This window comes from Aquarana catesbeiana, linkage group LG10 (genome assembly GCF_042186555.1).
Source record: "Aquarana catesbeiana isolate 2022-GZ linkage group LG10, ASM4218655v1, whole genome shotgun sequence".
Lineage (NCBI taxonomy): Eukaryota > Metazoa > Chordata > Amphibia > Anura > Ranidae > Aquarana > Aquarana catesbeiana.
In genome coordinates, this window is record NC_133333.1 from 212,139,616 (window position 1) to 212,166,946 (window position 27,331).

At 42.4% G+C, this 27,331-nt stretch overlaps 1 protein-coding gene across 8 annotated transcripts in view; it reads left to right on the forward strand.

Annotated features, from left to right (window-relative positions):
• Window positions 1-27,331, forward strand: part of LOC141111196 (CMP-N-acetylneuraminate-beta-galactosamide-alpha-2,3-sialyltransferase 4-like) — a 355,704-nt gene that overhangs the window by 257,823 nt on the left and 70,550 nt on the right. The window contains exon 1 of one of the 8 annotated variants that reach the window (XM_073603279.1): window positions 8,641-8,732. The exons of the other annotated variants lie outside the window; for them this stretch is intronic. The gene's annotated coding sequence lies outside the window, so the exon portion shown is untranslated. Of the gene's footprint in view, window positions 1-8,640; window positions 8,733-27,331 lie in introns of those variants that run through there. 8 annotated transcript variants of the gene reach the window in all.

The following is a 27,331-nucleotide window of genomic DNA, read 5'->3' on the forward strand; positions in this document are numbered from 1 at the left end:
GTTTCCAGCCCATTCCCCCTCCCTCTTTCGGTCAGCACTCAGCAGTGGGGAGAGCTGCTGTGTCTCTGTGTAGAGAGAGCAGCCGCAATATCTTCTTTCCCCCACTTCTCCTGCTGCTGTACTCTGGAGCGCCGCCCTCTCCTTCCTTTTTGGCAGAAGAAAAAAAAAAATCGAAAAAGGAGCACAAAGGACGATCATGGGATATGTAGTGCTGAGGACTGGCCCAGTGCATTCCTAAGAGGGAAACTGCAGCCACCAGCATGCCGAACTGAAGGGGAGAGAGAAAGAGCCAGGCTATGGATGGCAAGTGACATGTTGCATCTAGCAGGAGGTGACAATGGTAAGTGACACGTGGCATCTGGCAGGAGGTGACGGTGATGGTAAGTGACACGTGGCATCTGGCAGGAGATGATGGTGGTGACACATGGCATTTGGCAGGAGGTGACAGTGGTAAGTGACACATGGCATCTGGCAGGAGGTGACGGTGGTAAGTGACACGTGGCATCTGGCAGGAGATGATGGTGGTAAGTGACACGTGGCATCTGGCAGGAGGTGACAGTGGTAACACGTGACATCTGGAAGGAGGTGATGGTGTTGACATCTGGCAGGAGGTGACAGTGGTAAGTGACACGTGGCATCTGGCAGGAGGTGACAGTGGTAAGTGACATGTGGCATATGGCAGGAGGTGACAGTGGTAAGTGACACGTGGCATCTGGCAGCAGGTGACGATGGCAAGTGACACGCTGCATCTGGCAGCAGGTGACGATGGTAAGTGACATGTTGCATCTGGCAGCAGGTGGCGAATGACACTTGGCATTTAGCAGCAGGTGACGGTGGCAAGTGACACGTGGCATCTGGCAGCATGTGACAGTGGCAAGTGACATGCTGCATCTGACGGTGGCAAGTGACATGCTGCATCTGGCAGTAGGTGACCGTGGTAAGTGACATGTTGCCCCGAGCCCTGTGCTGATAATCAATGCAGGACTCTATACAGAGGGAATGGTCGCTTTTTTTCTTACCCCCGGGGAGGGTGCAGTTTGCCATCTTCGCCCTGGGCACCGAATGACCTTGTCCCAGCACTGCCTGGACCACTTGTCATCATTGTGGGGAAAATAAATTCCAGAGTTTACTAAAATGTGAGGGTGGCTGTCTGCCAGCTGAAGCTTAGTAGAAGTTGGGTGATGCAGCAGGACATTGACCCTTAGCATCAAAGTAAATCCACCACAGACTGGCTTCCGAAAAAGAAAATGCGCCTTTTAGAGTGGCCTAGTCAGAGATCAGACCTTAACCCCATAGAGATGCTGTGGAATGTCCTCAGGAGAGCCGTTCACCCCAGACATCCTACAAATATCTCTGAGCTGAAGCAGTTTTGTAAAGAGGAATGGTTGAAAATTATTCTGAATGTTGTCCAGGTCTGATCTAGAGCTACCAAAAGTACTTGCTTGAGGTCATTGCTGCCAAAGGAGGCCTGACCAGCTATTGACTGAACGGGTTCACATACCTTTTTTTCTTTCAGCACTGTGAATGTTAAATAGGTGTGTTCAATACTCAGTTCAATACAAGACACGAGAAATTTGAATGGTTTGTGTGTACTCAGCTTAAGAACATTGTGTTTGTCTACTGTGACTTGGATGAGGATCAGATCACATATTATGACAGAAAAAAACTGTTATTTCTAAGGGGTTTACATACTTTCTTACTACTGTATATTAAAAAATATACAGTATCTGTATACAATCTTTAACAAATATTGGAGAAGTTAGGCAAATAATCAGCTCCTATCTTCTTTCATTTTCAAAGCTTACAGTGGGGACGGAAAGTATTCATACCCCCTTAAATTTTTCACTCTTTGTTATATTGCAGCCATTTGCTAAAATCATTTAACCACTTCAGCCCTGGAAGAATTTACCCCATTCCTGACCAGAGCACTTTTTGCAATTCGGCACTGCGACACTTTAACTGACAATTGCACGGTCGTGCGCCGTGGCTCCCAAACAAAATTGACGTTCTTTTTTTCCCACAAATAGAGCTTTCTTTTGGTGGTATTTGATCACCTCTGCGTTTGTTTGTTTTTTGCGCTATAAACAAAAAATAGCGACAATTTTTTAAAAAACGCATTATTTTTTACTTTTTGCTATAATAAATATCCTCAAAAAATAATTGAAAAAACATTTTTTTTCCTCAGTTTAGGCCGATACATATTCTTCTACATATTTTTGGTGAAAAAAAAATTGCAATAAGCAATTATTGATTGGTTTGCACAAAAGTTATAGCGTTTACAAAATAGGGGATAGTTTTATGGCATTTTTATTAATAATTTTTTTTTTTACTAGTAATGGCGGCGATCGGTGATTTTTATTGTGACCGCGACATTATGGCGGACACATCAGACATTTTTGACACATTTTTAGGACCATTGTCATTTATACAGCAATCAGTGCTATAAAAATGCACTGATTCCTGTGTAAATGACACTGGCAGTGAAGGGGTTAACCACTAGGGGGCGGGGAGGGGTTAAGTCAGTACTAGGGATGTGTTCTAACTCTAGGGGGATGGGCTAGCTGTGACACGTCACTGATCTCTGCTCCCGATGACAGGGAGCAGTGATCAGTGACACTGTCACTAGGCAGAACGGGAAGATGCTTGTTTACATCAGCATCTCCCCGTTCGTCCTCTCCGTGAGACGATCGTGGGTATCCCCGCGGCGATCAAGTCTGCGGGACACGCAACCCGGCCGGTGCGCACGCAATGGCACGGTGGGAAATTCAAATGGGACTTACAGGTACGCCCATTTGCCCAGCCGTGCCATTCTGCCGACATACATCGGCATGCGCCGGTTGGGAAGTGGTTAAGTACATTTTTTTTCCTCATTAATGTACACACAGCACCCCATATTGACAGAAAAACACAGAATTGTTGACATTTTTGCAGATTTATTAAAAAAGAAAAACTGAAATATCACATGGTCCTAAGTATTCAGACCCTTTGCTCAGTATTTAGTAGAAACACCCTTTTGATCTAATACAGCCATGAGTCTTTTTGAGAAAGATGCAACAAGTTTTTCACGCCTGGATTTGGGGATCCTCTGCCATTCCTCCTTGCAGATCCTCTCCAGTTCTGTCAGGTTGGAGGGTAAACGTTGGCGGACAGCCATTTTTAGGTCTCTCCAGAGATGCTCAATTGGGTTTAAGTCAGGGCTCTGGCTGGCCCATTCAAGAACAGTCACCGAGTTGTTGTGAAGCCACTCCTTTGTTATTTTAGCTGTGTGCTTAGGGTCATTGTCTTGTTGGAAGGTAAACCTTCGGCCCAGTCTGAGGTCCTGAGCACTCTGGAAAAGGTTTTCGTCCAGGATATCCCTGTACTTGGCTGCATTCATCTTTCCCTCGATTGCAACCGGTCGTCCTGTATCTGCAGCTGAAAAACACCGCCACAGCATGATGCTGCCACCACCATGCTTCACTGTTGGGACTGTATTGGACAGGTGATGAGCAGTGCCTGGTTTTCTCCACACATACCGCTTAGAATTAAGGCCAAAAAGTTCTATCTTGGTCTCATCAGACCAAAGAATCTTATTTCTCACCATCTTGGAGTCCTTCAGGTTTTTAGAAAACTTCATGCGGGCTTTCATGTGTCTTGCACTGAGAGGCTTCCGTCGGGCCACTCTGCCATAAAGCCCCGACTGGTAGAAGGCTGCAGTGATGGTTGACTTTCTACAACTTTCTCCCATCTCCTGACTGCATCTCTGGAGCTCAGCCGCAGTATCTTTGGGTTCTTCTTTACCTCTCTCACCAAGGCTCTTCTCCCCCGATAGCTCATTTTGGCCGGATGGCCAGCTTTAGGAAGGGTTCTGGTCGTCCCAAACGTCTTACATTTAAGGATTATGGAAGCCACTGTTCTCTTAGGAACCTTAAGTGCAGCAGAATTTTTTTGTAACCTTGGCCAGATCTGTGCCTTGCCACAATTCTGTCTCTGAGCTCTTCAGGCAGTTCCTTTGACCTCATGATTCTCATTTGCTCTGACATGCACTGTGAGCTGTAAGGTCTTATATAGACAGGTGTGTGGCTTTCCTAATCAAGTCCAATCAGTATAATCAAACACAGCTGGACTCAAATGAAGGTGTAGAACCATCTCAAGGATGATCAGAAGAAATGGACAGCACCTGAGTTAAATATGAGTGTCACAGCAAAGGGTCTGAATACTTAGGACCATGTGATATTTCAGTTTTTCTTTTTAATAAATCTGCAAATATGTCAACAATTCTGTGTTTTTCTGTCAATATGGGGTGCTGTGTGTACATTTAATGAAATGAACTTAAATGATTTTAGCAAATGGCTGCAATATAACAAAGAGTGAAAAATTTAAGGCGGTCTGAAGGTCTGAATACTTTCCATCCCCACTGTACATGCTGAAGATAGGATTGGTGGTTGTGCTCCAGTTTTATAACTTCACCTCATAAAACTCGACGTGTTGTGATACAATCCTTATTGATAAAACTGTAGCAAATATATCCATGACATTTCTGAGGCTACAAAATCCCCCTTTTTTAGAGCTTAAAGCTGACCTTCATTTTAAACTATAGGTCATGTTTCCCCGCCTACTTATCCTTCTCATTTGTTGCTTAGGCAGGGATTAAATTTACCATCTTTTGCGCATTCACAGATGTGTGGAAAGGCTCTGCCAGAACCTTTAGGTCCTCTGCATCTCTGCATGCTCTATACTAGCGACACCAGGGGGGGGGGGGGGCCTGCAGTGTCGGTACAGTGCGGGACTGAAGTTCCACTTAAAGTATGCACTGATCAGCATGAGCTGTAACAGTGTGTGTCGACATTTCTATGATATCAGTCCATTTTCTTTCTAATAACAGATTGGATCGTAACTGTCAGATTGTATACCTCATTGATTAAAATGCTCCTTTACACACCACTTACTGACACCACTTTGCTGAAGAGCTATTGACCAGATTGCTTTCACCAGTTTAGCCACCTAGGAACGAAATCAGATCTTTTTACAGAATGACCATCTGAACCTCCCAATTTAGAGCACAGTCCACAAACTTGGATCTTTGACATTGTCAAGCAGCACCCCACACATCCATGAGAACGGAAGAGTCACTGTAAAGACCGTTTTGTATTCAAGGGGCTTCTCTCTGTACAGCTGAAGAGTACGCTACTAATTTGCCAAGAACCTAGAGTGCCATCTTCTGGATGGAGAGAAAAACTTTATAACTTTAATGTGCAATATTTTATATTTGGTTTTAGGTTTTTTTTTGTTTTGTTTTGTTTTGACTGGTGAACAGAGTTTCCAAGTCCAAATGTTTCATATGCCCAGGAACAGTATGCAGTAGTATCTAGCTTTGATCTTTGGTCTGGTAACTTTATATTAGCATCAGTGGTGATGGCCTCCTAAGAGAAAGTGTAGTGCTCATGGCAACAGCACTATCCACCATCCATGGTTTCTCTATGAATCTATACAACTGATCAAACAACAATTAGGCTGACTTTGACTCCTTGGAGGCATTCCACAACCACTGCACACACACTTTATCTCCTCTTCCTATCTGTCACCTGAACTCCTTTCAAACATTCATCTGGGTTGTATGCCACTGTTTTGAAGCTAGAGACGTTTGTTATGATTCTGTATAACTTGTTAACCTTTTCAATAGAAGTATTGAACATTATTCAGAAAAGGGTAGAGTTTATTCAGATCTCTCTGCCAAGTGTTTGCTTTTAGCTGAATATTGTTATTTGCCTCTGACTAGTTTGTCTTGGCAATGTCACATCAGAACAGTGTTCTTTGTTTAGCCCTTTAAAAGGGCATAGGCCTATTTACATTTCACAGACTCTGCTTGCCATCTTCTGTTATGGCACATAAAACATTTCACCTTTTAAAGTGTCATAAAGCTGGGTGGGTCACGCTGAGCATACAATCAAAAATACAGAATCAAGGATCAAAAACACAGGCAAGGCTGATCAGTACATCCAGAGATACAGGCAGATGAAGTTGTAAAAGTCTTGTTTGGCATCCCCCCTACCTGTTATGATGGGCTTCTTCACTGACCAATAAAAAAGAGGCTTAGGAGGAGGGGAAAAGTGGGGCCAGGGTTGACTTTTGCAAGAAAAGTCAAGAATTGCATATCATTTCAGCAGCTCGCATACACATTATTTGTCACAAATTTCTGACTGCAGATGAACTTCTGCTTGTGCAATTTTTCATCTGTTTCTCTTCTGTTCAAATTGGCCAGGTTCATGTAAGCTTCCTTTTATTGAAATATTGGCCTTGTCTGTACTCCGGGACCCAGAAATTAATGAAATAAAAGGGAGAATGGGCTCCATCTATGAACAATCAAACAAGAAGTGAATTTGCACTACTCAAGGTGGGGGTACTAGTGCTTTGATCAAAGTCTAAGATCAAGCTGCAACAGCAGCCAACCCTCTGTGATCAGTGTTATCACAGATGTTTCAGCAGCTTTGGGACCCTCTGTGTTAGCAGAGAAACCTGCTCCACATTATCTCTATGCAGTGTCCTTCGTTGTTAGAAGCAGCTCCTGTAACAAGGTGCGCACTGTTTCTCAAAATAGTTGTTTCATCTTCTTTCCTGATAGTTTGTACAGTTGCGGATCTTCTTATACCACTAGGAGCAGCAGGACCTGTGTATCTCCAGCTATATTTATTGGACTTAAAGTGTAGTTCCACCCACATTTTGAACTTTGTCTCATTGTACTGTTTTATTTTTTTATTTGCCTTATTTGCACAGGGGAATGCTCCACTTCCCGTGTACAGTGAGGTTCGTCATTGGCCACGCTATGGGGCCTGGGATATGGGTTTCATGAATCCCAGGAGTCAATGGGAAACACAATGAGTGCGCCACACTTTGTTTATGCGAATGCGCAAGATCAGGAGGTGCATGCTGGGTAGCTAGCAGCGCCGTATCCCCAAAGGAAATACCAGTAAGCTTCAGATGCCCAAACTGAAGATGGAAGTGCGTTTGGAGGGGATAGCAAAGTGAGTATAACATTTTTATTTTTTTTTCGAAAACCTGCATTAACTACTAATACCGTTTGGTATAGCATTAGGTACAAACATCATGGGGGTCGTTGCAAGAAAAAAAAACAGATGGAACTTTGCTTTATTCAGTAAGACTTGTTCTAGAGATTTCTTTTTTTGCTCATTATGGTCAAAGCTCTTTTTTAGCATTCAGATTTTCATGATAAAATTCTATACCATGGTAGAAAGGTAAAGTGTTTGCTGCGTCCCTTGTTCAGTAAGATAAACAGGCTGTGCTTGTGATTTTTATTTTTAGGGAGGCACTGAAGGAGTTACGATTGTAATTTTCATGTGGTATTGACTGAGTGTAAAATGTTCCATTGGCTACAGATTGACTTATCTTACTATCTACCTCCTGGATCATGTGTCACAGCTCTGTCTTCTTCTATAGAATGGGGGGCTGTTACATTACAGAAATTGCTGGATAAAACTGTGAATCACTGAACAAGTAGTAGAAGAGGGTGTTCCTTTTAAGAATAGCAGTTGAAAATTGGTAGTCCGCCTAATTTTGCTATTTTTGAAGTGGGCCTAAAAGGATTACATTTTCTTTAGTTAAGGTGGAAGTTAACTTCCATCACTGATTTCTATCTATAGGTAAGCCTATAATAAGGCCTACCTATAGGTAGTGTAAATATCTGCTAAATGTGCACTGTTTAGGAGATCTTTACTGTACATGCAGCCAATGACATCACTGGCGCATGCGCTCTGAAGGACGGCCACCCACGCGGATCCTTCAGAGCCTTGTGCCATAAATGGCGGCTCCTGCGCGCATGCATGAGAGTGATGTCATCATGGCTCCGGCCAGTCACAGAGCCGGCGCCCGGGAACCTGGAAGCAAGACGGGTGAATATGGAAGCGGCCTCCAGCTCTGACATCTCGGTGCGGGAGGGCTTTGTTTTAAGGTAAGTTCAACATGATGTGCTAGTATGTGATGCATACTAGCACATTATGGCTTTAGCTTGGGTAAAAAACAAACATCCAGTGGTTTACAACCGCTTTAAAACCCGCTTTTGCTCTCTGTGAATAAAAACAGAATTTGGATCAGATGCTTGTTTTGCGGCAGCTGGCAGACCTGCGTTATAATGGTATCCAAAAAAGATCACATAGGGGACTGTAGGGAGGGCTGCAGCCTTTTGTCCCATATGTTAATGTGTGCACAGTGGGGGGCTGCAGTGGGCTCAGGAGAGAGGCCGCGATGGAAGCAGGGTACACATTGGCTGCCTTCCCACAGGTTAAAGTTCAGGGCCACTTAGAAGAAGGCAGCACCAGCAGGCATAGGATTTTAGCTGGCAGGAGATAGGTAATGAAGATGAATTCATGATTGTTAAACCGGACTGCTCTTTTAAGGAAGGTACGTGATATGTCATGCTAATAAATTCAAAGCATGCAGAAAGGACTGCACTTTGGATGTCAATCACTAGAGTAGCTGGCACATTTTTATCTAGTTTATCTTTCTGTAGAAATGATTACGTAATTAGTACACAGAAGAGCATTTCTTCTTCGTGAAAGACTGTTTAAACAAAGACTATGACTTCTGTGAAACCCGGACATCAACTAATAAAAAAACACATTGCCCAACACCTTGCTATTTCCTCACACTTAAGAAAATCTTCGTAATGGTCTAGAGAACAAGCTATTAACTTCTTTCACAGGATACGGAGACAAAGCTTTGTGTACTCGAGGCTGCAGGTAAACCACATCATTCCTGAATTCTTTACAAGAGAGTTTATAGCATTTCACCTTTACTGCCACATTTTAGTAGGCAATCTGCAATAGCTCATAGACTCATTAGGATTGTTTTCTTTAATTGAAGACTGAGATATGAATAGTTATGAATTTTACTACTTTACTTCCAATTTTTTTTGGATGATAATGCTTGAATACACCACCCTAATAAGATATGACGCTTCTCCCTTGTCTTTTTAACATCACATTCACAGTTTTTTTTTAAGTTGGGTAAAAATGCTATGTTTAGTTAAGTTGAATTCCAGGCTCAGAAATGTTCATTTATATATCTTCAATAGCAATTTTATAGGAACATCCTGTGTCAGGTGAAGCAAGCTCGCCCTAGATACAGAATCTAAGTACTAGCTGATCTTCACCAGAGCTCCTGATGGTGGCGAAGGGACAGAAGACTAAATGGCCCCAGAGCTCTCTGATGTAGGTTGGTATCAGGTTGCGGCTCTCAGGATCACCCCACCAAAGGGGCGAATGAGGACGGGAAGTCTCCAGGGTTTGAGACCATACTCTAGGGGGATTGACAGGAAAATCGTCAGGTCCAGGCAAAGGTGGAAGCAGGTGGCAATCAAATTAGTTCAGGCAGGCAGAGAATAAGAGAATAGTCCAGGTCAGCAGTGGTCAGGCAATGTCACGTTTAAATGTTATAGCTTTTTGTAAGAAGGGGTAGCTGGTAAGAAGACACCGCACCAGCCATTTCCAGGATTTGACAGGCCCAAAATCATTGCAAGGAATTCTTAAAGTACTGGCAAATATTTTGGGAGTACTATTGGCTTCCCACAGAAAACAAAGAGTGGGTGGGTGAATACAAGACCAGTGACTGGTTTTTATTACAGAAAGCTCCTGCACAGGAGAAAACTTTCACACCTGGATTGCTGCACAGATCTTAAATGGATACACAAAGCTCAACAAGAAAATACATGTCTTCAGTATTTAGATAATATTTGCTTATTCTGAAGTTCAGCTTTAAATTAGCAGTTTTGGATGGGTGAGAACCTCTGAATACTCAACAATGTCTTCAAACCATCCCCTTTTAAAGGGGATTATAACTCAAATAATGGGCAAATATACCGGCCATCCAGGACACACTCCCGGAATCCTGTGCAATTGATAGTAAAATATTTTGTGATTGGTTTTTGGTACTTGTATTCTTTTCTGATAATTGTGTTGTTTTTTTTTTGTTTGTTTTTTTTTAACGATCTGTAATTGTCCCTTGGCTCAAGCTTCAACCACACTGTTTACATTAGTCTTGTTTAAAAAAAAATACAATAATAATAGTAATGCAGGAATTAATGCTTTCAAAATGTAGGTGTCTAACATGCTGCATTTGTGGATTGTTGTATTCAGGACAACGGAATGGGATCCTTTCAGAACGCAGTGAATAAGACCACATGGCAGTGTGCATTGTCATTGATAACCTTTTTGAATACATAACACGCTGATTACCCTTATTTCTGTCACTTTTCAGGAACATTCTACTATCTAGTATGTTACAATTGTTTTTGAGTTTCTGAATGCTTAGTAGGTTTTTGCTGAATTCTCCTGATGAGATGGACAGTCCTATGGCCATAGGTGTGCACAGCCTATTGAATTAGGGCCTGCACCTCAAAAGCTCAAACACATATGCATGTGTATATATACTGACAATGTCAGCAGGACAGAGATTGGTGTCAGTAGGGCAATTGACGGTGTCAGTAGTTTTTATTTTTATTTATTGTTTTATTATTTTTTTACACAATTTTTTTTTCTTATTCTTTTACAATTTTTGTAGGAGCTCCATTAGGGGGCTTTGGCGAGAGATCAGGGGTCTAAACAGGAAATCTGCATCACACGGGGTGAATAGGGTGTGTCCGGGCACAACTGGCGCACACCTATGCCTATGGCCAAATCCCAGTCCTTCCAATACTGCATTCAGGTAGTTTAGGACAACCTAGTAAGTTATACTTTTGTCTTTCCAACTACCATAAGCACTCATTGCTGACAAAAAAATGTCCAGCCCTCCGAAGGAATATATTAACCTCTTGTGTGCCACCTTCGACCCTTGAGCTAATCTTACAAGAGGCAGTGGCAGGTCCCTTTGCTACCTGAGTCTTTCAATCTCATTCACTGCTTTGTGTACTGTATATTTGTTTAGCATATACAGGGGTTGTTGCCCTTAGAAATTAGGTTTTAGGGCCCATTCACACCATGCGTGTTGGGCAGTGCTAGGTAGACTTGCCCACAGTCTCAAATCATAGCAAGGACAATAGCCTTATGTCCTGTTATGTTCACAACGCTGTGCTACAGTGGTGTATGCCGCAAAAATAGGACATTCTGTGTTTTGTTTTAGCACAGCATGTTGCAGCGCATTGCAATGTAATGTGAATAAGGATGAATAAAATGTAATTTTGTTACATTTCATTAAATGTAAAACTGTGCAATGTCATTACAAGGGCTCTTGCACATGTGCTGCTGAGCCTGTTCATTGTAATTGCTGGCATAATTCCTTCACCCAAGCAGCCCAGGTGCAGCATATAGCCAGCCATTGATGTGAACGGCTGTGCGCTGCTGTACTCGTGTATATGGTGGTGCTACCTTAAACATGAGTACACCATATGGGTGTATGCAAAAAAATAGAAAGTCCTAGGGTGACAATGCTGCTCCTCCACAGATACATTACAGAGAGCAGGTGTTGTCCCGCTAATACAGAAAGTGTATTACTGGCAGTATCATTAGGAAAATCCAAAGAGAGAAAAGTTTATAAAAAAAAAAACAAATGCAGCCAACATATCTAAAGACTGATCAGCTACAATATAGTAAATGTTTCTTCTTGGGTTTGGATAAACTTAAACTCACTTTTCTGAATTAGTTCTAGAATCTTTTGAAATTGAGTGACATTCCAAAAGCACATTGTGGCAAAACCACACAAAACAGTACCTCCAAATTTGCATACAACTGTAATGCCCCGTACACACGGTCGGACTTTGTTCGGACATTCCGACAACAAAATCCTAGGATTTTTTCCAACGGATGTTGGCTCAAACTTGTCTTGCATACACACGGTCACAAAAAGTTGTCGGAAAATCCGATCGTTCTAAACGCGGTGACGTAAAACACGTACGTCAGGACTATAATCGGGGCAGTGGCCAATAGCTTTCATCCCTTTATTTATTCTGAGCATGCGTAGCACTTTGTCCGTCGGATTTGTGTACACACGATCGGAATTTCCGACAATGGATTTTGTTGTCGGAAAATTTTATATCCTGCTCTCAAACTTTGTGGGTCGGAAAATCCGATTTTTTCCAACGGATGTTGGCTCAAACTTGTCTTGCATACACACGGTCACACAAAGTTGTCGGAAAATCCGATCGTTCTAAACGCGGTGACGTAAAACACGTACGTCAGGACTATAATCGGGGCAGTGGCCAATAGCTTTCATCCCTTTATTTATTCTGAGCATGCGTGGCACTTTGTCCGTCGGATTTGTGTACACACGATCGGAATTTCCGACAATGGATTTTGTTGTCGGAAAATTTTATATCCTGCTCTCAAACTTTGTGGGTCGGAAAATCCGATGGAAAATGTGTGATGGAGCCTACATACGGTCGGAATTTCTGACAACAAGGTCCTATCACACATTTTCCATCGGAAAATCCGACCGTGTGTACGGGGTATAAGAATTGTCATAAAGTCTGGCTTCATCACTGAGATATTCGTTTATAAGGCCTCATGCACACTGGACGTTTTTGGATGTTTTTACAGCAGTTGTTTTTGGCTTCAGAAGTTTTTTTCTACAGTCAATAAACTCCCCATCATGTCATCCTATGTGTCTATGCACACATAGGCTGTTATCAGCAGTTTTTGGCTTTAAAAAAACCCAAAACTCTGAGAGGAGTTTTTTTAGCTGTTTTAAAATCAAACGCTGATAAACGCTCAAAAACATGGCTCACCAGCGTTTTTGATCCATTGAAAAAAAAACGCTTGGTCTGGGGCGGCTGGCCCTCGAGTGGCCGATCCCCAAGTGCGTTCCCCAAATACTCCGCTATAGCTTAATCCTTCTTTGCCTGAATTCTATTCCATCCCGGACCCGGTAATTTGGGCGTCACAGGGTATTAGATATCTACATCATATCTGTGAGAATGGTGCACTGCTGACATTTGACCAACTTAAAGCTAGATTCGACTTACCCAATGTGTACTTCTTCCAGTTCCTGCAGCTCCGCCACGCCTACAGGGCACAGTTTGGGGGCTCTCCCTTGACCCTGTACCAGTCAAACACAGACTCTCTTCTATGTCAAGAAACATTAATTAAACCATTATCCACAATTTACAAGGCTCTACAGCCTACTGTACATCACGGTTTGGAGAGACTTCATGAATTCTGGGTATCGGAGCTGCCGGAGTTGGATGGGGAGGACTGGGAAGATATCTGGGACTCCCCCTTTAGACACCTGGTCTCTTCTAGAGCTCGGTTGATCCAGTTTAAAATATTACGTAAGTTTTATTACACTCCACACAGGCTTCACAAGATATACCCGGACTGCACGTTGCAGTGTTGGCAATGTCGAGCTGACTCTGCGGGTTTCTTAAACATGATTTGTTCATGCCCCGATGTACAGCTTTACTGGTCATTAATTACAACCTTCATCACCGAACTGACCACAATTCCTATACCCCTCAAGATAGAGATTTACCTGCTGGGCTTGGTTGATGCTCTTGCCCCTTCGAGGGCAGTTCGTACTACTAGGATTGCTTCTCTTCTATGCTAGATAAAACACTTTATACTCAAATGGAGAGCCCCCACATCTGCCCTCACCCTGAATGCATGGAAATCATTTGTCAATCTTGCAGTACCCTTATATAAAGAAACATACTCTGGTAGAGGATGTCCACTTAAGTTTCAGAAGGTCTGGAACATATGGCTAGAGTCTGAAACAACAGCTGTAGAACAAGAAGACCCTGTAGATATATCGGTCTGATTTGATTTACATATAGGATGATGGTTTCTTCGGTTGTCCCCCCAGGGGTGCATTCCGACTAACCATGCACTTATAGCCACCCACTTATTGTAGACTTTTTCTTGAGAGACACCTGTCGTTATATCACATGTCTATGCTAAATGCTGAGCATTACACTTATCCTGTCATTTTTCAGCAGCAAGCTACGGGGGTTGTTTTGTTGTTGTTTAACTTGTTAACTGGTTTACGCCAGTAGTTAAGGTATGATATGCCTTGCCTAATTTTTTATGCACTTCGAGCCGGGGAATACCCAGAGGCTCTGTCATGTAACCTTTCTTTTTCTAAAATAAATAAAAAGAATTAAAAAAAAAAAACCCTAACACGGAAAAAACGCTAAACGCTATTGCAAAAACATTGAAAAACTCACTGCAAAGCGACTAGTGTTTTTATAACGTTGTTTTAACGTCCAGTGTGCACGAAGACTAATGCCGCGTACACACGGTCGGACTTTTCATCTACAAAAGTCCGGCTGACAATCCGATCGTGTGTGGGCTTCCCCAGACTTTCAGCAGACTTTTACAGGCGCAAATCTGACAGACTTTAGATTTGAAACATGCTTCAAATCTTTATGTCGTAACTAAGCCGGACCCAGAAATCCGCTCGTCTGTATGCTAGTCCGACGGACAAAAACCCACGCTAGGGCAGCTAATTGGCTACTGGCTATCAACGTCCTTATTTTAGTCCGGTGTACGTCATCACGTACGAATCCGTCAGGCTTTTGTGTGATCGTATGTAGGCAAGTCCGTTCATTAGAAAGTCTGCCGCAAGTCCGCCAAAAGTCCGTCGAAAGGCTGTCGGACGGGCTGTCGGACTTTTGTAGCTGAAAAGTCCGACCGTGTGTATGCGGCATAATAGCTGAGCAAAAACAACTTTGTTCTTTTTCTCTGCCCCTTCACATTGGATCTCTGAAGGAAAACCACCTGCATATCATGAGTAATTCTTTCAAGTGTTCCGGCTTATTCATGTCTATTCACAAATCTTATTTCCCTGACAAGATTACAGGAGAAATTATTCTTATGTTTGTCAATGTGCGTGTTATCTTTGTGCCAGGAATTGTTTAGCTCATTAGTGATAGATTAGAGACGTGCCCAGAGCTTTTATTTCTTTATGTAAGGAGGAGCAATAGTGGAAATTGTATCGCAATCACCAGTGAGGATATATTTTGAAACTCAAGTGATTAGTCTCATAATCCCTTTTCCTTCCCCTGTATACAGCAGATGTCTCAACTGGCATTTACTGCAATTTTTTTATTCTCACCTGAATTCTATGTAACAATGACCACAGGTGTAACTAAAAGCCAGGGTTCCACTATATACAATTTTAGTTGCAGCTATGGTTGTAATTTGTATTTTAAGCTTCTTTATCAAATGGTCCTGTTTTATTTAATGATGCTACTTATTAACGCTTAACATCTATCCTGTGTGATGGTGGAAACATTTGCACTGGTAGGCATCACACTGAAGAGTCTTCCTTGATGTACAGTGACCTAGTCATTGTTTTATTTTATTTTCTTTTAGTATACAAAAAAATAAGGACATTTAAAGTATGCACAAAGCCAAAACCTTTTTGTCAGTTTTAGATGAAATGTGAAAGGATTAGAGTCTCTGCCAAGCTTTTATTGCTGTCAGTCTCCCTAGTCTGACAGGAGTACAGAACTAAGTGCACTCCTGTGACCCACAGGAAAAATATGGCCAAAAGAGCTTAGGCCATATTTCCCTTTTTGAAAGTATCAAAAATATTTATTGGACTAGGAATTTAAAGTGGTTGTAAAGTCAGAGTAGGATTACTGCCAGCCCCTCTGTTATACCAAGGTGTACTACACACTGTGCATGTTTGTTTAACCACTTGCCAACCGCCCGCCGTCGATTGACAGCGGCACAATGGCACTCCTGCGCAAATCGCCGTAGCTGTACGGCGGGCGCTTTAAGGAGTATAGGTCATGCACGGCCGCAGCGTGGTGTAGGAGCTTGTGCACGTGACCGACGGTCCAAAGGCTGCTGGCTACTCGCGATTGCTCTTGAGAATGAGAGGACGGAAATCTGTCAATGTAAACAGGCAGATCTCCGTTCTGTCAGGGGTGACGAGAGTGTTAGAGTGTTCCTAATGCTTAGGAACAACGATCGGCCTCCTCACCCAGGCAGTCCCCTCCCCCCACAGTTAGAATCACTCTCTAGGCTACACAATTAACCCCTTGATCGCTCCCTAGTGTTAACTCCTTCCCTGCCAATGACATTTATACAGTAATCAGTGGCTATTTATAGCTCTGATCGATGTTTAAATGTCAATGGTCCCAAATTGGTGTCAAAAGTGTCCGAACTGTCCGCCGTAATGTCGCAGTCCTGATAAAAATCGCAGATCGCTGCCATTACTAGTAAAAAAAAAAATATAATAATAAAAATACCATAAATCTATCCCCTATTTTGTGGATGCTATAACTTTTGCGCAAACCAATCAATATACCCTCATTGCAATTTTTTTTTTTTTTTTTTACCAAAAATATGTAGAAGAATACATATTGGCCTAAACTGAGGAAGAAATTTGTTTTTTTTATATATTTTTGGGGGGGTATTTATTATAGCAAAAAGTAAAAAAATAGCTTTTTTTTCAAAATAGTCCGTCTTTTTGTTTATATCGCAAAATATAAAAACCGCAGAGGTGATCAAATACCACCAAAAGAAAGCTCTATTTGTGGGGGAAAAAAGGACGTCAATTTTGTTTGGGCACAGCGTCGCATGACTGCGCAATTGTCAGTTAAAGCGACGCAGCACCGTATTGCAAAAAATGGCCTGGTCAGGAAGGGGGTAGATTCTTCTGGGGCTGAAGTGGTTAAAATGATGCCAATAAATGCCTTATTTCACATCACCCTGTGCGGTCACATGACCCCCCCCCCCCCCAATCTAAGGACTACAGCAGGAGGGGGCTGAGATCCCCCTCTGACATCAGCTGGGAGATCACGTGACCGCTGTGCTGTCTGCTCAACCCCTCCCACTGTAGCCCTTAGATCGGTGGAGGAGATCGGTGGGAGATAACATTCACATGACCTCACAGAGGCAATTTTAAAGGTATACTACACAGTGTAAATGTTTGTTTGTTTTAACCTTTTCAATACAGGGCACTTATACACCTTCCTGCCCAGACCAATTTTCAGCTCTCAGCGCTATCACACTTTGAATGATAATTGCGTGGTCATGCGACGCTGTACTCAAACTAAATTTTTATCATTTTTTCCCCCACAAACAGAGCTTCCTTTTGGTAGCATTTGATCACCTGTGGTGTTTTCATATTTTGCGCTACAAATAAAAAAAGACTGAAAATTTTGAAAAAAAAAAAAGTTTTTCTTCGTTTCTGTTACAAAACTTTGCAAATAAGTACGTTTTCTCCTTCACTGATGGGCACTGACGAGTACTGGTTGGCACTTATATGCAGCACTGATGGGCGGCACTGAGGGGCACGTACTGTATAGGCGGCACTGGTGGGCACTGATAGGCAGCACTGTTCAGAGGCGCTGGCAGGCATCACTAATGAGCACAGAGTGCCATCCCTAGTGGGCTCTAGTGGGCATCCCTGCTGGCCATGGGTGGGCATCCCTGCTGGCCATGGGTGGGCATCCCTGCTAGCCATGGGTAGGCATCCTCGGTGGCGGCTGCACTGATAATCAATGCAGACCCCCCTGTCAGGGGAGCAGCTGATCGGCTCTCCTCTACTTGCGTCTGTCAATGCGAGTAAATACACAGCTTTTCCTGTTTACACTGTGATCAGTTGTGATTGGACACAGCTGATCACGTGGTAAAGAGCCTCCGCCAGAGGCTCTTTACCTTGGTCGGAGATGCGGTGTGTCAGACTGACACATCACACCACCGATTGCCGCGCTGCGCGCCCCTGCGGGCACGTAGTTGCCACTTATCCTGCTGGCCGTTATATGATGCCTAGTCAGGATAATGAAACCACTTTCAGATCGCCTCTGTGTGGTCATGTGATCTCCCGCCGCTCTCCTCCCCCGCTCTATAACCCATAAATGAAATTAATTCTTACATATTACATAGTAGGTGTTCTCAAATGTCTCATAAATACCACTGGTACCCTCAACTACCCACTGCACTGGCAAGTTAGAATGCCTTTACAGTTAATAGTATGATTGTTTCCATACAGTTAAAGTCAATTATTGCAGTGAGATGAGACTAATTCTCAACGCCTCCAAGATCATATATCTGCTTTATCAGGAGATATAGGAGGTGTAGCACTAATATCATATCATAATTATCGTTTGCAAAGTCATTACGATCCAGACATACAATATCCTACATATAATTAAAACTTTAAAAAGTTCAAACCAGCTGTGCCATGAACCAGAAAAACTTTCCATGCACTAAGAAAAGACTTCAGTGATTAAAGAGGAGCACCAAGTTAATACATATTTGCAATAAACCTATGGGAATTAAAACATATGTATATAAAAGGTCAACCATATTGAATACACTTCTCCTCGAAAAATTAATCAGCATTTATCTGCTCACCGTATACAGTGAGGGAAAAAGGTATTTGATCCCCTGCTGATTTTGTACGTTTGCCCACTAATAAAGAAATGATCTGTCTATAATTTTAACGGTAGATTTATTTTAACAGTAAGACAGGATAACAACAAAATTATCAAGAAAAACGCATTTCAAAAAAGATATAAATTGATTTGCATTTTAATGAGTGAAATAAGTATTTGACCCCTTCGCAAAACATGACTTAGTACTTGGTGGCAAAACCCTTGTTGGCGATCAGAGGTCAGACATTTCTTGCAGTTGGCCACCAGGTTTGCACACATCTCAGGAGAGATTTTGTCCCACCCCTCTTTGCAGATCCTCTCCAAGTCATTAAAGGGATTGTAAAGGTTTGTGTTTTAAAAACAAACAAACAAATGTGTCATAGTTGGTTTTGCACACAATGGCCTCGATCCTCCTCTTCTGGGGTCCCTCAGAGGTGCTCCTGGCTCCTCCTCTTCTTGAGTGCCCCGGAGAAGCGCTTTCCCTTGGGCGTGCGCGCTCCCGTCTCCTGCGTCTATTGACACAGACAGCAGGGCTCGGCCCCGCCCCCAGCGTCATCGGATTTGATTGACAGCAGCAGGAGCCAATGGCTGTGCTGCTATCAATCTAGCCAATCAGGACACGAGACACCGGCTATAGCTGGTGTGCTTGTCCCCGACGCGAGAAAGAGAGGGTTCAGGTAAGTAAAACGGGGGCACCGGGAGGCTGTTGCACTTCAAGAGGTTTTCCACCTCAATGCATAGACTGCATTGAGGCGAAAAACCACGAGGGTTTACAAACTCTTTAAGGTTTCCAGGACGACATTTGGTAACTCAAACCTTCAGCACCCTCCACATATTTTCTATGGGATTAATGTCTGGAGAATGGCTGGGCCACTCCAGGACCTTAATGTACTTCTTTTTGAGCCACTCCTTTGTTGCCTTGACCGTGTGTTTTGGGTCATTGTTATGCTGGAATACCCATCCACAACTTGCAACACAATTTGCAATGCCCTGGCTAAGGAAAGGAGGTTCTCACCCAAGATTTGACGGTACATGGCCCCGTCCATCGTCCCTTTGATGCAGTGAAGTTGTTCTGTCCCCTTAGCAGAAAAACATCCTCAAAGCATAATGTTTCTACTTCCGTGTTTGACAGTGGGGATGGTGTTCTGGGGTTGGGCAGCATTCCTCCACCTCCAAACATGGCGAGTTGAGTTGTAAGAGTTGCCAAAGAGTTCGATTTTGGTCACATCTGACCACAGCATTTTCACCCCTCTGAATCATTCAGATATTTATTAGCAAACTTCAGACAGGCCTGTACATGTGTTTTCTTGAGCAGGAGGACCATGCGGGCACTGCAGGATTTCAGTCCTTCACGATGTAGTGTGTTACTAATTGTTTTCTTTGTGACTATGGTCCCAGCTGCCTTGAGATCATTGACAAGATTCTCCTGTGTGGTTCTTGGATGATTCTTCACCGTTCTCATGATCATTGAAACTTAACGAGGCCAGATCTTACATGGAGCCCCAGACCGAGGGAGATTGACCGTTATTTTGTGTTCCTTCCATTTGCGAATAATCACACCCACTGTTGTCACCCTCTCACCAAGCTGCTTGGCGATGGTCTTGTAGCTCATTCCAGCCTTGTGTATGTCTACAATCTTGTTCCTGACATCCTTGGACAGCTCTTTGGTCTTGGCCATGGTGGAGAGATTGGAATTTTGCTTCTGTGGACAGGTGTCTTTTATACAAGTAAGAAGCTGAGATTAGGAGCTCTCTCTTTAAGATAGTGCTCCTAATCTCAGCTTGTTACCTGTATGCAAGACACCTGGAAGTCAGAAATCTTGCTGATTGATAGGGGATAAAATACTTTTTTCCCTCATTAAAATGCAAAGCAATTTATAACTTTTTTGAAATGCGTTTTTCTGGATATTTTTGTTGTTATTCTGTCTCTCACTGTTAAAATAAATCTGCTGTTAAAATGATAGACTGATCATGTCCTTGTCAGTGGGCAAACGTACAAAATCAGCAGGGGATCAAATACTTTTTTCACTCACTATATAATGATCACCAAACGGATTGGATTTAGCCTAATTTGTATAAGTTGATAACCAGAAACGGCTCAGGCAGGTTAACTGTGACAGAAAGAGGCGACTAGTACATTGTAGGGTACCCCAGAGAACTAATAAAAACATGCGGGACAGATTATTTTGAATCTCTTAAGCAGAACTTACTGTATTTGGATGGTGAACTGTATTGGATTTCCAGACATATGCCTTGGTGTCGAGGCCAAAAAATTACATTTTATTCTCATCTGACATAACACTTTTTTTTCCATGTGGCCTCAGAATCTTCAAGATTCGTTTTGGCAAAGCTCAATCATGACTGCATGTGGTGTTTTTTGAGGTGTGGCTTTTTTTTTTTTTTTTTTTTTTTTTTATTGTCAAATAAAAAGCTGGCGGAACCTTGACATAGTTGGCGTGTACGTACTAACCATAAGGCATTAAAGCGAACATTTTGTTCACTTTTTATGAGTAAGTGCTAATGCATAGAACCTGTCAAGGCTCTGCTGGCCCAGCATTTGATGTAAACAATAGAAGATTTGTGTGTCTTTGTAGGGAGCCAGGATAGGGGTCTAATGTCTGCACCTTCAGCGCTGTTTGCATGCCTAACAATAAGGGTCAACGTGGCATTTCCTCCTTTTGTAAAATTCTTTTAAATATCAACAAAAATGTTTAAGAGCAAAATATATGTTAGCATTCGGAGCTCCTTCTAGCCCACATTCTAATGCATTTGATTGTAAGCCCACATTCTAATGCATCTCTGCGTTCCGAATCGTGGGCGGAATCGCCGCAATTTGTAGTAGTGGCAAATCGTGGGGTGCCCATGCGTTCTCTGCGCACTGCTTGTCAATTTCAATAGCACCCCAAATGCGGCACGATTTTCACGCGATTCGTCGGGCGACAATCAGTAAATCTTTTGGGCAACGGGCCTCCCGCTATTCTACATGCGCTATTTTACCGCGATTGTCGCCCCCATACTCCAAGATGTGAATGGAGCCTAAAGTTGTTGTTTTTTGTCTGTGCGTGTGGTGTTCATGTCTCCTGTGCAGTAAGACACTTTCCAATATGTGTCAGTGATGTTGACCAGCTTTGTCTTCCTGCTATCCATATAGAATACATCAGATTCTTATCAATTGTAGAAAGATAAGCAGCATATGGGCAGGCTGGTTGTACAGAAGTCAATCTACCGATCGATCTCTGTGCAGCCAACCCGTCTGGCTTTTCCTGATCGATCAGTACTGCCCTGCTGTCAGAATGCAATAACTCAGCGGCAAGGAACTGTGTGCATGAGGAATTACATTAGGGATTTGCATGATCCAGTTCTGACTATCAATCTTTACTAACTGAGCTAGATCCAGATCATTTGATGATCCGTATATAAGGTGAGAATCTATGGGCTCATAAGCATATGTACTTTTAATGCTGGCCATACATGAATCAACCACTGGTTGAAGGAAAAAAAAAACAAAAACGATTTCCCCCATTCACATACTCGATGGTTGAAGGAAAAAAAGAATAATGTATTGGCTGCTTAATTCCACCCACTTTTACAACTCTTCAGCATCCCTCACTAAACTGTGCACTGTAAACAAATTGGATATTTTTTAATTTTTTTTCTCAGCACCTACTGTATATCTGCTGTATTCATTTTTCACTTCCTCCTCCCTGGCCGCGGCCCATCGCATCATTTCCTGTTTGCAATGCCTTCTGGGAAGGGGCGGCAACTTCCTCTGAAACTGCCGTTGCTATGGAAACCTGACCTGAAACCTATTACACTGATTGTGCTGCACTGAGCATGTGCGAGATCTGCAAGGATGAGATCCAGGAAGAAATGCAGTCTGGCTTCAGATGCCCACACTTAAGATGGCCACGGCCTGCTGTAAGTTTATAAAATAACAAACTACTGCTATAAACTAACAAAACAGACCTTAGTTTACAGACTAACTTTACTAGAGTACATTAAGCTTGTGTATTATAAGGGTATTTTTATGTAAAAAGTATCATTTTGGCCGGAACACCACTTTAAGCATATAGGAATCCTTTCCATATTTGTGACTTTAGTGGTGTATGTCAGAACACCTATTGTATTCTTTCTGAAGGTGATTTTTTTAGGGAAGTCAAACTTGTAGCCCATCAGACCATTAGCAGCACTGTGTAATCTTGGTGAATTTAGCCTTTGTTGTAGCCGAGACGTTGTCCCAGTGTTCATATTTTCCCTGCATATCGTAAAGGCTAAGTTCACCTTTTCAGGCAGAATTTCACTTTTCATAATAAATGGAAGCTAGCGATACCAATACCAGTATCTGTGCCAATACAAAGCGTTTGCACAAGTATTTCTACTCACATAAATGTTCCATTACTAGAATCGATACCTTTAGACTCGGTTCACATATGTGCGGCCGGTTGGCTGTGCGATTTCAAAGCCCATCGTGTACATCAGAGGGAGTGGATGGAGACATTCTGTTGTCAAGCCCCAAACACAACTCCACTCAGTGGTAATTCACATTTCTGCATATTCTACATATTCTCATACAGGCAGAGTCTGATCATTCCTTTCCAGTCACATCCTTAGTGAGTCAGTGACTAAGGAAAACGTCAGATCAAGGCTTATTTACATCACTGTTTTTTTGTTTTGTTTTTTATGATAATATATATATAATAACGACAAAGGCATTATATTTTTCCTTGTAGCATATTACTTTTTGTATGGTTTCTGCAGGCTATATTTCAGTGTGGCACCTTTCACTATCCGCACAAGGTACACATTGTTCATAAATGAAGGTCAGACACACGGAGAGGATAAACACCTGCACAAATACATGATGACAGCCCAAGGCACACTTGTGTTAATGCCCAAATGACATTATGTTGGCAAGGGTGAGGCTGAAATCATTGTGCAGCCAGAAAAAAATTGTGGATGTCTTACTTTTTTTATGCATTTTATAACTCAACTTAAAGTGGTTGTAAACCTTAGTCATAAGAGCTGAACAAAGCACATATTACTACAGTGTGTACTTACTGTCTGCTGTCTAGTTCCTCTATTGTGAGCATGAGTCACTTCTGACGAGTTTTCCTGATACCGAGATTAAAAAGGCATACATACCTCATAAACCTTTTATGGCTGGGTTCACATATATGAGGACGCAAGTGGCCCCACAGCAAGAGTCTGGTACGTCCTCGCTCACCGTTTCCGATTTTAGCCTGATTTGTTTGGCTGAATTCGGACCTGAAACGGATCAAAAGAGACACAGCGTTCCTGTGCAAATTGCACCAGAGCCGCACCAGATATGTGAACTGGCTCCATAGAGAGCCAGTCACAATCTCCTGCTATTGCAAATTCCCGCATCCAATTCGCACTAGTGTGAGCCCTAAAGCTGATGTTTTTATATTGTGAGGGGATTGTGGTATTTGATCAGATACATTTAGTTAGTAGAGTTCTTTCATTACCTTTTGGATATTTCATGATGGTTGGATTGTCCAGATATGTCAGAGCCGATACTTAGCACATATCATCGTTTGTTACTTGATAATCTATGCGGTGGAAATAATGTATTGCCCGCTCTCACTGCCTTGTCTTTACTTCCAGGAATATCCTGGTTTTTTTCTTATTTTTATTGTCTGTTTTGTAATGCTGAAATATTTGCGTCTTCTCATTCACATCACGAGTTTTACATGGAAGGGTTATAGCTGCATTTTTTTTTTTTTTTTTTTTTGAGGTCAAGAGAGTCCAGCTTACTGTGAAATGTTATTCTTATGTTCAGCCCCTATGTAGTTATTATTATTGTATACAGAGCATGTGATGAGTATTCATTGTTGACTTTGAGTCTGCACTCAAAAGGTGTAATCAGTTCTCCGTTTCCTCTGTGACCCCGCTGCTGCTCTCTGTTCCTTATGCCAATGACGAAAAATGACTTTTTTTTTTTTCCAGTTGTGTCTTGTATAGTTCTAATTGTTAAATGTTATCATTTATGTTGACAAGTAGAAATACTTCTGGGGCTACACACAGTACAAACTGAGAATTTACAGATATTTCCTGTCTACCTTCAGGGCATGGATCTGTAGTTTCTGGAGAGAATGGGAGAATTGCAGTGCAACGTCATGTCACAGTTTCCAACTACATTATAATAACATATACACTACAAAATGATAGTTCTGGCATTGTTTGTGTTGCTTGGAGACATCATGGTGTCATGTGTGTGTTTTTCCAGTAGGCTCTCTGTGTGACATCTTTTCTTGTAAGATTACAGAACCACATATCTTTCCACCTTCCTTCCATCTCTTTGCATCACCACCTAAAAAAAGCTGTAAAAATCTTTTTCGTGGTGTGTGCATTACAGGACACAGGATGAAGTATTCTGGAATCAATGTTTATGCTGCTGCTATCTTCAGGAGATTGGTCACTGCCAAAAAAAAACTGTAAGGACAGTCCAGTATAACTCTTTCCACTCAGTGTGTCTCACCTGTGTCCTGTAATATACCCCAAGAAAAACAATTTTCCTGGTAAGGAAAAAAAAATCATATTTTCTTGATCGTACATTGCAGGGCACAGGATGACTTATTCTGATGTTCTGTACAGCGTCCCTCAAAACAAAGGATGCATTTGATATGTATCAAAAGGATAAACATTCTGGATGTGTGTATAATACACACATGAGTTCTGACTGTCGAAGGACAGAAGGATTTATCACCAAAAAAAAAAAAACAGGATCCCAGGACATACACTTACCGGCCACTTTATTAGGTATACCTGTTCAATTGCTCTGAAACTGCTGATCTGCTGGGATTTTCACGCACAACCATCTCTAGGTTTTACAGAGAATTGTCAGAAAAAGAGAAAATATCCAGTGAGCGGCAGTTGTGTGGAGGAAAATGCCTTGTTGATGTCAGAGGAGAATGGGCAGGCGAGACGATAGAAAGGCAACAGTGACTCAAATAACTACTCGTTACAACCAAGGTATGCAGACTACCATCTTTAAACGCACAATACATTGAACTTTGAAGCAGATGGGCTACAGCAGCAGAAGTCCACACCGGGTGCCACTTATGTCAGCTAAGAACAGAACACTGAGGCTACAATTCGCACAGGCTTACTAAAATTGGACAATAGAAGATTGGAAAAACGTTCCCTGGTCTGATGAGTCTCGGTTTCAGCTGCAACATTCAAATGGTAGGGTTAGAATTTAGAGTAAGCAACATGAAAGCTAAATCCATCCTGCCTTGTATCAACAGTTCAGGTTGGTGATGTAATGGTGTGGGGGACATTTTCTTGGCACACTTTGGGCCCCTTAGTACCAATTGAGCATCGTTTAAACACCACAGCCTACCTGAGTATTGTTACTACCATGTCGTCACTTTATGACTACAGTGTACTCATCTTCTGATGGCTCCTCCCAGCAGGATAATGCACCATGTCACAAAGCTCAAAACATCTCACCAATGGTTTCTTTAACGTGACAATGAGGTCACTGTACTCCAATGGCCTCCACAGTCACCAGATCTCATCCAATAGAGCACCTTTGGGATGTGGTTGAACGGGAGATTTGTATCATGGATGTGCAGCCAACAAATGTGCAGCAACTGCATGATGCTATCATGTCAATATGGACTAAAATCTCTGAGGAATGTTTCCAACACCTTGCTGAATCTATGCCATGAAGAATTGAGTCAGTTCCAAAGGCAAAAGGGGGTCCAATCCGGTACTAGTAAGGTGTACCTAAAATTAAAGTGGCTGGTGAGTGCAATGGCAGGTGGAAGAGCAGAGCTTGCAAGGGAAAATAAGACCTTAGAGTCCATAGCCTTTTATCCACAGGTCTTCAAACAGAGGGATATTTTCAACAGAGACAGTCAGTCGGTCACTTTTTTAGAAATTCCTTTTCTATAGGGTATAGCTGGGCAAAACTCTTTGGAGGAGCAAAGAATTTGACAGGTTTGGCCAGTCACTGTACAGGATCAGATGGCCCCTAGGAGTAGCCAAAGCAGGCAGCTCCAGATCTAGACATGTGCACACTGCGTAAATAAGGATCAAGTTTTGGAGTAATATCTGCAGACTTAGTGTCCCTCACATGCCAGTCAGGCTCTTGAGGATTCTGGTGATATTACCCCCAGAATTATACATATACATGGTAGTGTCCTTGGGGTTGATTTACTAAAGCCAAATCCACTTTGCACTACAAGTGCACTTGGAAGTGCAGTCGCTGTAGATCTGAGAGGAAGATCTGAACGGAGGGAAAGCTCTGCGGATTTCTGTTATCCAATCATGTACAAACAAAAATGCTGTTTTTTATTTTCCTTGCATGCCCCCCTCAGATCTACAGTGACTGCACTTCCAAGTGCACTTGTAGTGCAAAGTGGATTTGCCTTTATAACACTCTCAAGAAAAACACTCAAGGTTCAGGAGGACAGTATTTTCAATAAGAAACCCTGTTCAAAAACATGGAGACGTAACCTCAAACTAGCAGGAGGAAAGTTTAAAATGAACCATATAAGTAGTATTTTACCAGAAGAGTAGTTGATGCTTGGAGTAGACTTCCAGCACAATTGGTCAGTCAACAGTAAATTAATTTAAAACATGCTTGGGTCAATATTAGGTATACAAGCAGCTTGCTATAGGGGGGACTTAGAATGCAGGAGGAGCCAGGAGTGCCAGCTGGGGACCCCAGCAGGAGGATCGGGCTGCTCTGTGCAAAATCATTGACTTATTATTTTAAAAAAATAAATAAAAAATTAAACCTTTACAATCACATTAAAGTGGTTGTAAGCCCTTTTGAAAAATTCCACAAAAAAAAACTGCAAGACAAAGGCATAAATGAGCTAGTATGCATAGCATACTAGCTCATTATGAATTACGTACCTGAGATCAAAGCCCCCGCAGCAGTCCTTGTTCACCGCTCTGGCGGCCGACATCTCCCCGGGGGGTTACGTCCAGGTATCGCGGCTCCGGCACTGTGATTGGCTGGAGCCGCGATGACGTCACTTCCGCACAT